Here is a 13939-nt window from a genome sequence, read left to right as displayed (position 1 = left end):
GGGAGGAACAGCTCGCCCCCCCCCAACCCACCCCCACACACACAGCAGGCTGTCAAAAATAGCTACAAAAATAGGAAGCCCCCACCCCTGTGTTGAATCCATGCCGCAGCGCCCTGCGCGCCCTCGCCGGCCAGCTGGGAGCTAAAGAAGCACAAGCTCAGATTTAGCCAGAAGGGCAGACGCATACACTCCCTCGAAAGAAGCCTACACACCCCCCGACACGTCCTCTTTTGCATTTAGATCCCAGCGCACCTGTGCAGCCTCCATGCCACGGGAGTAGGCTCTCTGCCCCCCTGTCCGGCCGGGTCCAGCTTGCTGCGGGGACAGGGGCTGCAGCTGGGTGTCCCCATGCGGGGGCCACCGTCCTGCAGCCAGGCTGCCCCGAGCTCCCTGCTGTGCGCAGGCACGCTTTTGGATGTTACAGTATGCATGGGGCTGGAGGAGCATGGGCAGAGACCCCAAGTCTAACTAACCATCACCTGCTGAGCTGCTCTCGCAGTTGGGTATTTATGTAGCTTTAATTTTCCTTTCCGTCTCATCTACCTCTTGCTGATGTTTCCAGCTGAGCTTTTCTGACTCCAGCAGCATCCTAGATGTGCGCTGCAGTACGAACCGAGCTAAAAGAGTGGTCCCAGCCCCCACTGAACTTGCAGTCTTAAGGCAGGAGGAAAACAGTGCCAAGGAAGCCAGCCCAAGGTAGCAGGTCCAGCAAGGTCAGCACACTCTTGACTCTCCTGAACTTCAGTTCTCATTGACATGGAAGTCTTTAGTATCATTAAACCCAAGCACTGAGAAAGTGAAAAAAGAGAGCCCTCAAATATTGAGACATCAACAGCTAATCAGTCTGATGATCCTGCTTGCATTTGGACTCCCATGTTCTCCAGAGTCATGTTTTTCAGCACATTAGCCCAAAGGTCTGAAGGCCTGCTTCCTTACAGTGGCAGCTACCTAAAGTTGGTGTCAGAGCTGGTGAAGTGCACAAGATGAAGCTGAAGGTTATGAAATGTTATGTTGAGGGCCTCTTTAGGGTTACGATGGCCATGGGGCTTCAGATGAGGCTGACTATTGGCCCTACAGGGTTTCTGTCTACCTGGGACCTCAGCTGCCAACCAGACTCACAAAGCACCTGTGTGGCATTCAGCCTTCATTGCAGAGTACAAGACATCATGTAGAGGTTAAGTCAAGTAACACTTGAAAATTTACTGTAACAGTTTCAGGAAATACATTAACAGCCTGGAAATACTAAACCCCACTGAGATTTATCTGAGTCTCAAAAACTCACTGGGGACTTTTCCAAGTTTTCCATAGCTCTCAGGACTTCTGCATACGTTAAACAATCTGTTTTCCTGTCCTGCTCTACCTGAAGATTTCCCCTAGTATGTTGCTATCTACAAGTTAATCCTGCAGCTTAGGGTCACTTGTAAAATCTGCAGGAACAGTGGAAGAGCATATAAAACCTTCTTGGCCTTGAGGAGTTTGTAAGAACTGCTTTTAGTTGATTACAATGATCTCAGTCAAGAACAGTAAGCAAAAACATATAGTCTATTTTAAAGGAAAATACCTTTCATGTAACCATTTTTGAAGTAATTTAATTAATTCCTACATGAAAGCACAAACTTGAAGTGAAAGTAGGAAATGCCTCTCAGGAGAAAGGATGTGGGTAGAATGATGCGGTCTCGAGAGACAGGGAGTACAGTGTTAGTCCCTCTGTGCTTGTTCATGTGCATGCCTCTATATTGTTGTGGTTTTTATGGGGTCCTCATCTCGTTCAGCAAGTGGACAGCATTACTTTTTTATTCTATTTATTTAGCATGTCTCCTAAGGCTGTGTAGAAGGCATAGGAGGTAAATGATACATTTTCTACCAGATATGTGTTTATGCAGTTTCTGTTTACCCAACACCCTTTGGTTGAATAATGCAAGCCGCTTCATTCAGGATTTACAGATAACTCTCTAATCAGGTTGGGCACCTTACCATTATCATTTCTGCTGCTAAGCAAATACTTTTCTCTCCGTCTCATAGAGTTAACGTATTGCAAAAACCATTAGGCTTCTATTGCTGTAAGAAGTAATTTTGAATAGTTTGTCTTGTTGATGTATAGCTAGGTCTCAACTAAACTCTTAGCAGGTACTGGAAAATGAGATGCTATACTGCTGACAAGTCAACATTAGGTGTAAGTGGCAATGAGACTTGACATTATGATTTAAATGTAACATCGATTGCTAAAACATACAAAGACTTGAAGGAGGCCTGTGTGCTCAAGAGCTTATTTCCAGCTGTATCAATTAATACATCAAAGGATTTAATGTCTCTGTCTGTGATTTTGCCATACTTGAAATAAAAGCAACATACAATAAGGGAAGCCATGGAAAGCTGGGTTCTTCTATATACCTCATAATCTAGAAACAACTCAGTGATGCTCTTGGATAAGGAAATGGGAGTCAGTGTCAAGAATGAAGATTCTTAAAGATGAAAGAGAAAGATTTCATCAAGTACCAGGCAATGAACAAAAAATGGCCAAAGGGTGTTTATGGCCAGCCCAAGTCTACCTGGCAGCTCAGGCCTGCAAATTGTTTGTGGCACTGCATTGCTCCTGGTCTCAACCATGCGCAGCTGGGAAACTGCCTGAGTTGATTCCATGCTAAATCTAAGCAAACCCTGTTAACCAACTGTTTATTCTGTGAGCACAGAATAAATTAATAGTAAACACTAATCTGAATTACAATGTTACAAGGAAATTTAAAGCATAGTTATTGTGTCATCTTTAAGGTCTGGAAAATAGCCTATGTCTCAATGTACTCCCTTTTGTCATGCTACAGTGCCCAGGGACTTCAGCTTGATCACATGCTTAGAAGTCACCTGTGTGCTCTGAAACCGTCTAGATCTGAGCTCTTCTGAAATATTTTTAGTGCAGCTTATGCCAGTTACCACAGAAAAAAATGATGGGCAGGAGCTAGCTGCAGAGTGCAGGCTGGGCCTGGGGAGCAGCTCCAGGGTGCAGCCCTTGTGGGTAGCTCAGATGGAAATCTGCCCTTCCTCATTGTCAGGGCTATGATTTAGATTGGCTCGTTAAAGGCTTACTATTGTAAGTGGGGTAATTTTATCTTTGTCTTCGCATGGTTCACCTCCTCAGCCCCTCTCAGTATCTCCTTCACAGCCATAAGAACCAGAAGCATTCTTCAGTTTGAGCTGAAGCTCTACTCAGTGGTTTGTGACAAGAAGTGGAAAATATCTATGGGTTTGGATCACATGACACCTTGTATATAAAGCACAATCCAACAGCAAGATCTCCCTTCTTACAGCCATTTCCATATAAATCACCACATTTGTATTCGCTGTCTTCGCACACACTAGTAGCAGTTCTTAGCATATCCCAGATGGTATTCATTCATAGGCAAAAGACACGAGTCTTTTTCTGCATTATCTGCCAGTACATCTGCAGACCTGTGGAGTGCTTCATCTGTACAAGCTGGGAAAAGCACAACACCAACAGTGTCCTTCCTTCTCTACAACCTTGGGTAGGATGATACCAGTAAATCGGAGAGAAAATAAATTGACTTTCATTGTTCAGAGCTCAACAAAAAGAATCTGTTTTGTAAGGCAAGGAGGCAAGATGCAGAGGCAAAAGGCGAAAAGTTCAAATATGGGCACATAATTTTGGAGCTGGATGCCTGTGCTGAACTACCTTTTTGCATGCTGAGATCATGATAAAGGTCTATGGCAGAGATTGGAATAGGAACTGACTTAAGGTATTTGATGTTATCTTGACATTCCTATGTATTACTTTTTAATTGAATTAAGTTAAAAATGGAAAATATGGTTGAAGTAATGGGGTCTGTACAATCACATTCTAAAGAATATTTTAATTTTACATTACAGTACAAAAGAGAAGCAGAAAACATGGCTTCAGATGCCTAGTGGTGTTATTGCGGGTGTCTGGGTAGGTACGCATGTATTTTGGGTGAAAAGTGGAAAGATGTAGACATAGCAACAAGTGTGCATACTTCAACATTTACTTTTCGTGGGTTTTTTCTATAGTTTGGATTTCATGAAAGCCTGTTTCTGCATATTTCATGATCTTGGAAAGTGAGCTGACAGGTGCTTTGATAAAGTAGCCGCAGAGCAAAATACTGGGCACCCTGAAAATCTTGTGACTGGGTATTTTTCTTCATGATTTCACCCTCCAGCAGTGAGACTGCCTGCCAGCTGTGGTTAGGAAAGTGTCATCAAACAGGCCTGGACTTTTCACCTACTTCTGCTCTGTGCAGGTTCAACTGCTTCCAGAGCCAACACAACTGATACTGCTATCACTCCTGAACAAATCAGTTCACTCCCTCCCACAAAAAAAACCCGCTGATAATGCAACAGTGGCATTGCCAAATGGCTTACAGGCTCTATCCCAACGGTTTCAGCTTGCAGTACAAACAGATTGCCATTCTGCTGCAGAGTTTTCTGCTGTATCTTGCAGTGGCTCTGGAAAGACCTGCTGGTCTCAGCAGGGACTAGATGTGGTGGCACACTTGCTGTCTGAAGTAATGGAGTCAGTGATGGGATTCGGAAATGGTATCCACTTGTTGCCTATTTGAAGATGAAAATTATCACTTGGGCTCCTTAACAGCAGGAAGAGGATTAATTCCTGTTAATTATTGCTTAACTGTTAAGGTTATGATTACTTACTACTGTTATTAGATCAAATGTGAATTAATGTGCTACACAAGTGCCATGTAGAGATTATTAAATTGAAGGACAGGACTAAGTCATAGTTATGCGGCATAATCTTCCTGCTGCTGATCAGATCATACAGGTATGCACAAAGGCTCACTGATTAGAAAGAAGAAAAAGAAGGTCTTGCTCTTCCATGTAATAATGAGACATTTAACCATACAAATATTTGATTGTATTCACTTTTAGGGAGTTATCAAAAAATAATTGTGCCTCAAATAATGCTTAGGCTGATTCTTCAAGACTGAAAATGGGAAATGATTGCTGAGTTTTCTCTTGATCTTTCACTTCATCAGTCAGACTAAACCATGCAGTCAGTGAGGAAGGGGGTACAAAAGATGAAGAAATCTTTATAGTCACCTCCTTTAAAACCTTTAGTTCTCAGTAGCAAAGTCACTTGCTCTGTGCCATCTGGAATCTGTGCAAAAATAGTATAGAAAAGAACTTTACTTTGCATTTTAGAGATGCATGCACTTTAAAGTAGAAGAACGAAATGCTTTATAGAAACAGTTGCACAGATAAGCTGCTTTTAAAGAGCTTCTTTTAATTTTAAACACATCTTTAAACATCTTCTGCACATGAATTTTCTGGCTTCATAAGTGCCTTCTGTTGGCATAAAAAGTGGTCTGTGATAGCATTGAAAGAAATGCTTTCTTATACATGAAGAAAGAAGAACAAATTATGATAATAAAACTAGAAGGATTTTTGTAGGAAGTCGGTGGGGTCAAGGGTACGTTTTTGTGCCCAGCTGTATGTTAAATCTGCTGTCAGTATTTCAGAGGTTTGGGGAAGTCTGTGGGCGGGCTCTGCCCCTGCTACTCAAACCTTGGAGTATCCTATATCCCAGCAGTTTCATCAGTGTAGCCGGAGCTATGTTATGTCATGGCTGAGGACCCTTAACATAAGTTGCTTCAGTCTTGACTCATTTTCAGAGAGATGGGTGTCTGGTAATGCTGTGTGAGATATCCTGCAGTATTCTTCTTGGCCTCTGGCAGCTGTTCCCCTAAATCTCATGTCCTCTGTACCAGCCCAGAAATGTGCTGGATACCCTAGCCTACCTACCCATGGATGCAGTCACCTGCAGTTGGGCACATACCCATGCCTGTGTGCCTCAAGCTGTTTGCATTCCAACAGAAGAGCCACAGGAATGACAGTTGTTTGGAGGATGAATGCTATTTGGGGAGTGTTCCAAAATAATAAGTCATCTTGCTCTCTGCACTCCAACCGATTGCCACACTGGCAGGAAGAGAGTGCCTGGGTGGAAGGGCTGAGCCAACCTGCTTGCCACAGAAGGGGAGTTTCTGCTCCTTGCTCTCCCGTTGGTTGTGCATTCCCCCTGCCACTGCAACCCTGGCATTCCCTTGGCCCCTCCATCAGCTGATGCATCTCACTACAGTGGGTGGGTAATTCATCTAAAAAAAGAAAGGTAAACAGCTTGTGCAATGAATTGTGTTGGCTCCTTGAAAGGTCAGGTCTGGCCCATACAAAGGGGGAGTAGTGTGCTTGGTGGTGCAGCTGGAATTGGGATGCTCCCTTGCACTCAAAGGGGCCAAGTGAGCCAGCAAGTTGTGGTGGTCAACTCTTGAAACACCTCCAGAAGCTGTGGGATGGGCAGGGAAGAAAGACCACCTGCTAAGTATGGCAAGGGTGCTTAAGTGTGAAGGGTCAGTTCTCTTTGGGTTTTATATATTACTGAGCAGACAAGTTGTTCCTCAGTTGCAGCTGTCTGCTTGTTTTAATCGTGTTTTAATCTTGTTTTGCTGCTTTAGTGGTCATCTATCTACCAGTCTGTAAACTGGGAAATACGTACTGCTACAGCCAGGTGCTGTCCAAGGATGAGCCCACAGCATTGCAAGCTTACAGCAGAAACAACTTCTCACTCAGAGAAGCAGAGTGCTTGAAATAGATTAGCCCTGGGCCAACTATTCTGATCAGAAAGGGGTAGGTTCAGGCTTTATCAGCTTAGTTAACTTCTGTCACTCTGATTCTTTAGCCTTCTGATGACTGTTTACATATTTCTAGTGGAGTCTCTCACCAATGTAACATAAACAAGTAGACTGTTTTCGTACCAGTCTGTGATGGACTGGTGAACTGACCACTGGGGTCAGAAAAGTGTTCCTCTCATCTATCAATCCTTGATCAAACTCCAAATCCTGTTTAAATCCCAAATGATAATAAACTCTCTCTTTCTCTGCTCACCTCTGAACCTGAGTGTGGTTCTTTCATGCCCATACTGGTGACAGACTTCTGCTCAGTTGTGGGAGAGGGCTCTGTTTAAAGTTTGGCTCTCAAGTGGAAATGAGGGAGTTGTGGTACAGAGTTACAAGGGTCATATATAAGTTGTCACATGGACATAAAGTAGGACATTGTTATATCAGTCTAAGTAATATTGAATACGAGAAAAGGATGATAAAATCTGGAACTATGGGGTTTTTCTCCAACATTTTTAAAAGTACACGTATTGGGAAAGATCCTTCCAGGGATAAGAATTGCTTTCCCATAGGAAGATACAGAAATATACCACTGTCTTTGATGTCAAGATCCTTTTTCCCGTCATTTCTCTCTGTCTTTTCCAGGGCAGTCCAAAGAAGAGAGATGAATTTTCCAGCATGCTTATATAACTATTGGATGAAGGTTTGAATAGGTCAGATATGAGCACTGATCAGCATGAGGAACTGAACAGAGGGAGATTCTTTGCATTTCCATATGGGGCTCCTCACTAGCTTCCTTAGGAAGGACAGAAAATCAATGTATTTCTTATCTGAGCCCCTCATCTGTTCAAATCAACACCCAGAAGACAGGAAATTTCATCCCTTGCTTCTTATAACTTGTGTTGTGGCATGGTCTCTGAAGATCAAAGTGCTGATTCTTTATTATGGGAATCAACAGAATATTTGTTGGGCTTCAGTCAGGCCCCAGAAGCAGGCATGTGCAAACACAATTTATGGTTACACCCCAAACCTGTGAACTTTATGGATTTTATTCATTAAGACTAAATGGGTCAATGGCAGAGTTTCTAAGATGCTTCTGACAAGTCACTTCTCTGCTTCATTTTCTCTCTAAAGAACAAAACTCTCCCATCACAGCTGATACAGAAGGCTAAATTCATTGCTGAGTTTTAAATGTAGGGAGAGCCTTAAAAGGAAAATGTTCTTTTATGTACAAAGCATAATTGTTATGTTGCTTATCTGTTACGTATGTTGTCCATATAATAAAATGTACCCTATTCATACTGTTCATAGTGTCAATGATTGACTGTGATTTGTAGTCATCAGTGAAGAAAGACCCAGATGCCATAGTGCTATATCTAGGTGTTAATTACTGTCATGTTGTATAATATGACAATTGCACTTGCCATGATGCTCTACTGAGACAAATAGAAAGCTCAAGTGTGCTTTTAATCATGCCGCAGAGGGACAGCCCTGACTGGGGAGAACACCGAGCTAAAATGAACACTGGGAGGCATCACAGGAAGAAGGGTTCCCTGAGCTCTCCCTCGCACAAGGAAGGCACATGTCCTGATTTGTAACTCCCTGAAGGACCTTTATCACTTTCTCCTCACATGTTGGCTGAAAAGGAGGAATGCCCTCCCTCTGCTTTGGTCCCTTTGAAATGCTGCACAGACTAATAGAGGGGCAAGGAATCAGAGCTTCCTTGGAGAGGAAGGGCCTCCACACCACTTCACCTCAGGCCCATGGCTCCCTGTTGAACTAGGCAGAAAAACTAGTTACGGGTTAGAGCTGGTGGGTTTTCTGTTTCTTGCAAGGCAAGCACATTGCTAACCAGGTAACTCGCAAATACCCGTGAATCTAGTGCGTGAGTTTAGTGGGAAGAAATGGTAAACCTCAGCTGCCAGGTCAGGAAGCCTGGCTGATGCACACATCCAAAATAAGATCAAACATAACATTAAAAAAAAAAAATCAAAACAAAAGAAGCAATATTCTGGCTGTGCTACCTTCCTTTCACCTGCCCAGACCAGGTGCTCATGTGCTCTGGCACTAAAAGCAGATGCTGTGCCTCTCTTGGAAGTGACAGAGACCAGCATGTTTTTTAAAAAAGACCCCAGCTCCTCTTTGAGTGCGTCTGGGGTCAGCAGGAGCTGGTTCTGCTGAGTGTTGAGACTTCCCCAACCATATGAAGTTCAACAAGGGAAAGTGCCAGACGTGCACCTGGGATTACATACAGACTGGGGAACAAGAGGCTGGAGAGCAGCGCTGCAGAAAGGGAGGGGATTGTCCCGCTCTGCCCTGCACTGGGGCAGCCTCATCTCGAGTCCTGGGGGCAGTTCTGGGTGCCACAATAAAAAAAAAAAAGACATTGATCTGTTAGAGGCTGTCCAAAGGAGGCAATGATAATGGTGAGGGGCCTTCAGGGGAAGCCTTTGAAGGAGGGGCTGAGGTCACTTGGTTTGCTCAGCCTGAAGGAGACTAAGGGAAGACCTCATTGCAGTCTCCAGCTTCCTCGTGAGGGGAAGAGGAGGGGCAGACACTGATCTCTTCTCTGTGGTGACCAGTGACAGGACCTGAGGGAATGGTCTGGACTTGTGTCAAGAGAGGTTTATGTTGGATACTAGGAAAATGTTCTTCAGCCAGAGGGTGTTTGGGCACTGGAAGTGACTTCTCAGGGAAGTGCTCACAGCACCAAGCCTTACAGAGTTCAAGAAGTGTTTGGACAATGCTCTCAGGCACATGGTGTGATTCTTGGGGATGGCCCTGTGCATGGCTGGGAGTAGGTCTCGATGATCCTTGTGGGTATCTTCCAACTCAGCAGATTCTGTGATCTCTGCTCCCAGGAACATCCTGCTGCGGTTGCTGCCTCTGCTGCTGGTCCAGCTCCCCGCTTCTGCTGGGTGGCTGTGCCCTCTGCTGGAGCCTGTGTTTTGGACACTGCTGGGTAACAGCCAGACCCAAAACCAGGCTTGGGCAAAAGGGCCAGACAGTGCTAAAATTCAAGTAAGCTCTCCACAGCCCCCCTCCCAGCTGTGCGTGCCCCTGAGGGCTTCCCCAGGCTGCTGATTCAAGGGATGGGGCCGGTAGCAGTTCTCCCCCTCTGGTTTTAATGTCCTGTTTGTTGCAATGGCATCACCGTTTGGTTTGGGATAGATTCTGAATAAACCCTAGAGCCAGGCACCTGAGCTCTGGTGTTTTGCTCCCAGGTAAATTTTAGGTGCAGAGCACAAGAGCTCTCACTATCGGTTCATCTCTGCTCCAGTGGAGGTTTAATTAATTCCTGCAGTCTTTACAGCAATTTCCAGCCTGTTAGCAGGCTTTCTTCCCCAGTGCCAACTCCATTCCTCTCCACTGAATAGAGGGATGGCAAGCACCAGCCTTAGGACTGAGAAATCCTGATAAGTGGGTCCAGCCCCTGAACTAGCTTTTAATGTTGCTTCCTCCTCTATTTGGCAGGGAGAATCAAGACTCTTGCACCAAGAGATAATTTGGAGGTTGGCCCTGTAAGTTGTGGTTTGTGAGAGGCTTTTGTCACAGCTTCACTGGATGTTTGAGCTATGCTGAGTTTGTTACTCAGTACCATCTTTTGTGCTGTCCTGAGTATTCTTAGGTACTTGCAGACTATTTCCTGCTGTTTCCATGCAGCAAAATACAACTGAATTGTATTGAAATAAATGAAGCAGATACAGAAAATAAGATACTGTGCTTATGCAACTTATTATTTATAAACCTTAGGGGAATTAATCTCATGAAATGTATTCTACTGAAGGATGTCTTACTCTGGAAATATTAGATAGGAAGAGGGGTACAAGATGGATGAAGGTACTTCATGAAACTCATTTGCTAATAAGAGACAGATTTGGAGAAGGACCAGAATTTGGGGCAGATTTTTACCAAGGGTCAACCACATTAGCTGTGTGGAAGTCAGTGGAGGTAGGGCAGTTAACGTCAGCTGGTTCAAGTCTACTATGAATTCCATCATAGCTTTTTCCTCTGCCGACAGCAATGTAGAGAAGGACTCCATATCACCTCCACATCCAATGCAAACATCCCAAATCAAATTTTCATTAAATGGTTTTGCAAAGACCCCTGAGAGATCAAAATGAATAGTAAAATGTGTAACTGACTTATTTATTCTGAGATGCCTTCCCTGGCACCTTCATGGATCTGCATTTTGGGAATAGTTTCTGCCCTCACATTCAAGAAGTGTTGTGGGTTCACCTTGAATTTACCTTAGAATAATTAGGCATTTTTGAAGGGAGTCTCCTTGTTAGGGAGGCTGTGCTCAAACAAAGCTAATATTCATGCATACACACAATTACTATGGTCTATGCATAGTGATGGGAGAAATTTTGATCCAATTGCAGAGCGAAACTGGTAAACCTTCCCATATTACTGAATTTCTGGCATCTATAAATGAAAGTTTCTAGACTGACTCAGTGTGGACAGGCTGAGGTGTTCCCTCAGGAGCCCTGAAGAAAGTGCTGTATGTGTCTGTGTTGTGGTTTGGGTCTAAACAAACAGACTTTGTCCTGTCCACAACTTATGTAGGTCACAGTCACTGTTTTGCTCAGATAAATAGGAAATACAGGCATGTTTTTTCCATATTTGTTCTTCAATGCTCTGATAATAGCAGTCCTTTAGGAGTTTTTCCTGGTGGTTTACTTTTACAGGCTTTCCAGTTTCCTTTCATTTCCAGACTTACTGACCTGAAACGTGTCACCCAAAACTAGTAAGCCTTGATTTTGGAATAGTTGAAGGAATAAGGATGACAAATAGCACTATATGCTGCATAGAATAAATTACTACTCCAAAATTTTAATAAAGTAAAAAAAACAAATACCAAACAGAGCAGAAAGAAATCACATCTTTCTACCCATCTGCACACACATGCCCCAAAACCTTTCAACTGAGCTTGGCATTTTGTACTTCTACACCACAGATTTCCCTCAGCATAAATACATCCTTGCTATAACTCCAGTGACATTAATGACTGCCTTTCAATACATTTAACCTCAAAGACCTGATGCACTTGTTGGGATCAGCCCTGATCAAAGGAGATCCTCATGATTTTCAGTCTCACGCAAAGTGGTCAGACTGGCTGTGAGACCGTACTTTTGATTTCTATCGTCTGGCTGAACCTTTGGAAATTTCCTGTGAAACGCTGCACCTGAGTGTATTCAGAATAAAGCCCTGAATTTCCATAAAAAGCTCCTAGACTGTGTGTTTCAGCCCTTCCTCCTTTGTTGCGGTGGCTGGGAAGACGGTCTGGAGTCAAATCAAGTCCCTTTTGAAATCAATGACAAAACTCTTTTCATCTATTTTCTCTGCAGGGAAGCCATGCTTTGAACTAGAAGAAAAATAGCAGGGACAAAAACTACTGAGGGTCTACAAAGAGTGGAGAGAAAGGGAACTGAAATAGAAGGGGAATTATTTTTGGGTGAGTGTTAGATAACTATACTCATTCAACTTTGTCACCAGTGATTTTTTGTATGGAAATAATGAAAAAAAAATTTTGTTTTTATGCCTGTGTTTTAAGCTACTATGCACCTTTCTTTACCATTCACATTATTAACAGTAAACAACATTAACCCTCAATGTAAAATAACTCCTAGGTATTTTGTAAAATGCAATGTAACATGCAACAAAATGGCATTTTGTGTATTGTAACCGGTTTGTAACGCTGAAGTGGGACTAGAGATCAATTCAGAACTGTGTGTACCTACATGTAGCATGACTGACATAGACATACCTTTCATTTTTGACAGCTGAAACTACGAACAGTTTTCCTGCTGCCTTTCCAAAGGCATTCATCTGTAATTCCAGCCTGGAAGGTCACTACCCTCTTTTTCTAACAGAAAAAACTTTGTCTACCAAAAGCTGTGTTGTATCTCTAACTGCAGGGAAGACTGAGTCAAAGTACAAGCATGATGATGAAAATGCAGGTTTCAGGCTTTAATAGCACATCTGTAGCCCCTGTCCTCCTGCTGGCCATAATAATCTCCTCCTTGCTCCAACACCTGTTTCTTCACTGTCTTCACATTTTCAGAGCCTGGCTGACAAATGTTCACCTCCGTCAGATGTTAAGGAACTGGTTGATATCCCCTTTATTCAAATAATTCATAAATACAGGTGACATAAGGACCTTAACTTCAGAAGACATTTTAAGGGCAAGTCCTACTATATAAATCATAACCATCTCTCACCACCTAGATAAAAAATATTTCATGGATCTTCTGGCAAGATTTGTTTAATTTCTCCAAACCCATGTGTATTTACTGAAATCAAATCTTCAAACATGCAATATGTAATTTTTATAGCACCTTTCCTTCAACATCTAGAACTGTTTCATATCAGAAAAAAATTTCATTTATACAGTAAGAAATAAAAAATAAAAATTAATCCAAATTTATTAGAAATAGCATTACAGTCAGATATCCACATGTGGAAACTATCTAGGTTACAACATGAGCATAGTTGTACCATAAACTTTAATTATTAAACAAAAAAAAGAAAAAGCAAGACTGGATTAAACTTTGCTGGCAAATGCAGCTAAGTGTAAGAGAGAATTCAGTCTCAAGTGATCACGCATGAATTCAGCTGAATGAGGTTGGATCCTATGTTTTCCTCTGCCCCAATAACTTATTTTAGGATGAGCTGAAATTTCTTAGTGCCTTTGAAACCTAAAGGTTCAAATTTTCATTCTGAAAATGTTTTTTAATGGCTTTTTCAGCTTATGAGTAAAATTAAATGCCTCAGTTACCAGAAAACTAGAGAAATATTGATTTGTTTTCCCATTCTTTAACTGGGGAGGAGGGGGAAGGGAAAAAAAACCACCCAGACAGATGATTATAAATCAGCTTCAAGCTTATTGCTTCTATTCCCAACCTCTGTCTGGCCCTAAAAGTCTGACCTGGCTTCCCCACAATATCATTTGTGCTCCTTCCCTGGTTTCCCAGTTGTTTGTGCACATTTCAGGCCCTCACTACTACACTGGATCTGTCAGCCTGTTCTGTAGATAATACAAAGGGAAGCTGTGACCAGTGTTACTGCAGGTCTCCTTTCTGGTTTTTCTGCTCTCTCTTGTGAAAAGTAGTCTTTTTATTCTTTCTTTCCACGTCAGAATGTTGGGAGTAGGCACTGCCAGAGCCAGCACTGAAATGTCTCAGCTCCCCTGTACACAAATGAACCTAATTGAGCCCACATACAGGTACAGCTATAATTTGTGAGATGTGCAGTGGAGCGTGCAGGCAATGATCCCAGCATCG

Source organism: Chamaea fasciata, unplaced genomic scaffold (genome assembly GCF_029207755.1).
Source record: "Chamaea fasciata isolate MVZ Bird 193981 ecotype frontalis unplaced genomic scaffold, bChaFas1.0.hap1 SCAF_6, whole genome shotgun sequence".
NCBI classification, from domain to species: Eukaryota; Metazoa; Chordata; class Aves; order Passeriformes; family Sylviidae; genus Chamaea; species Chamaea fasciata.
This window is presented reverse-complemented; position numbering follows the sequence as displayed.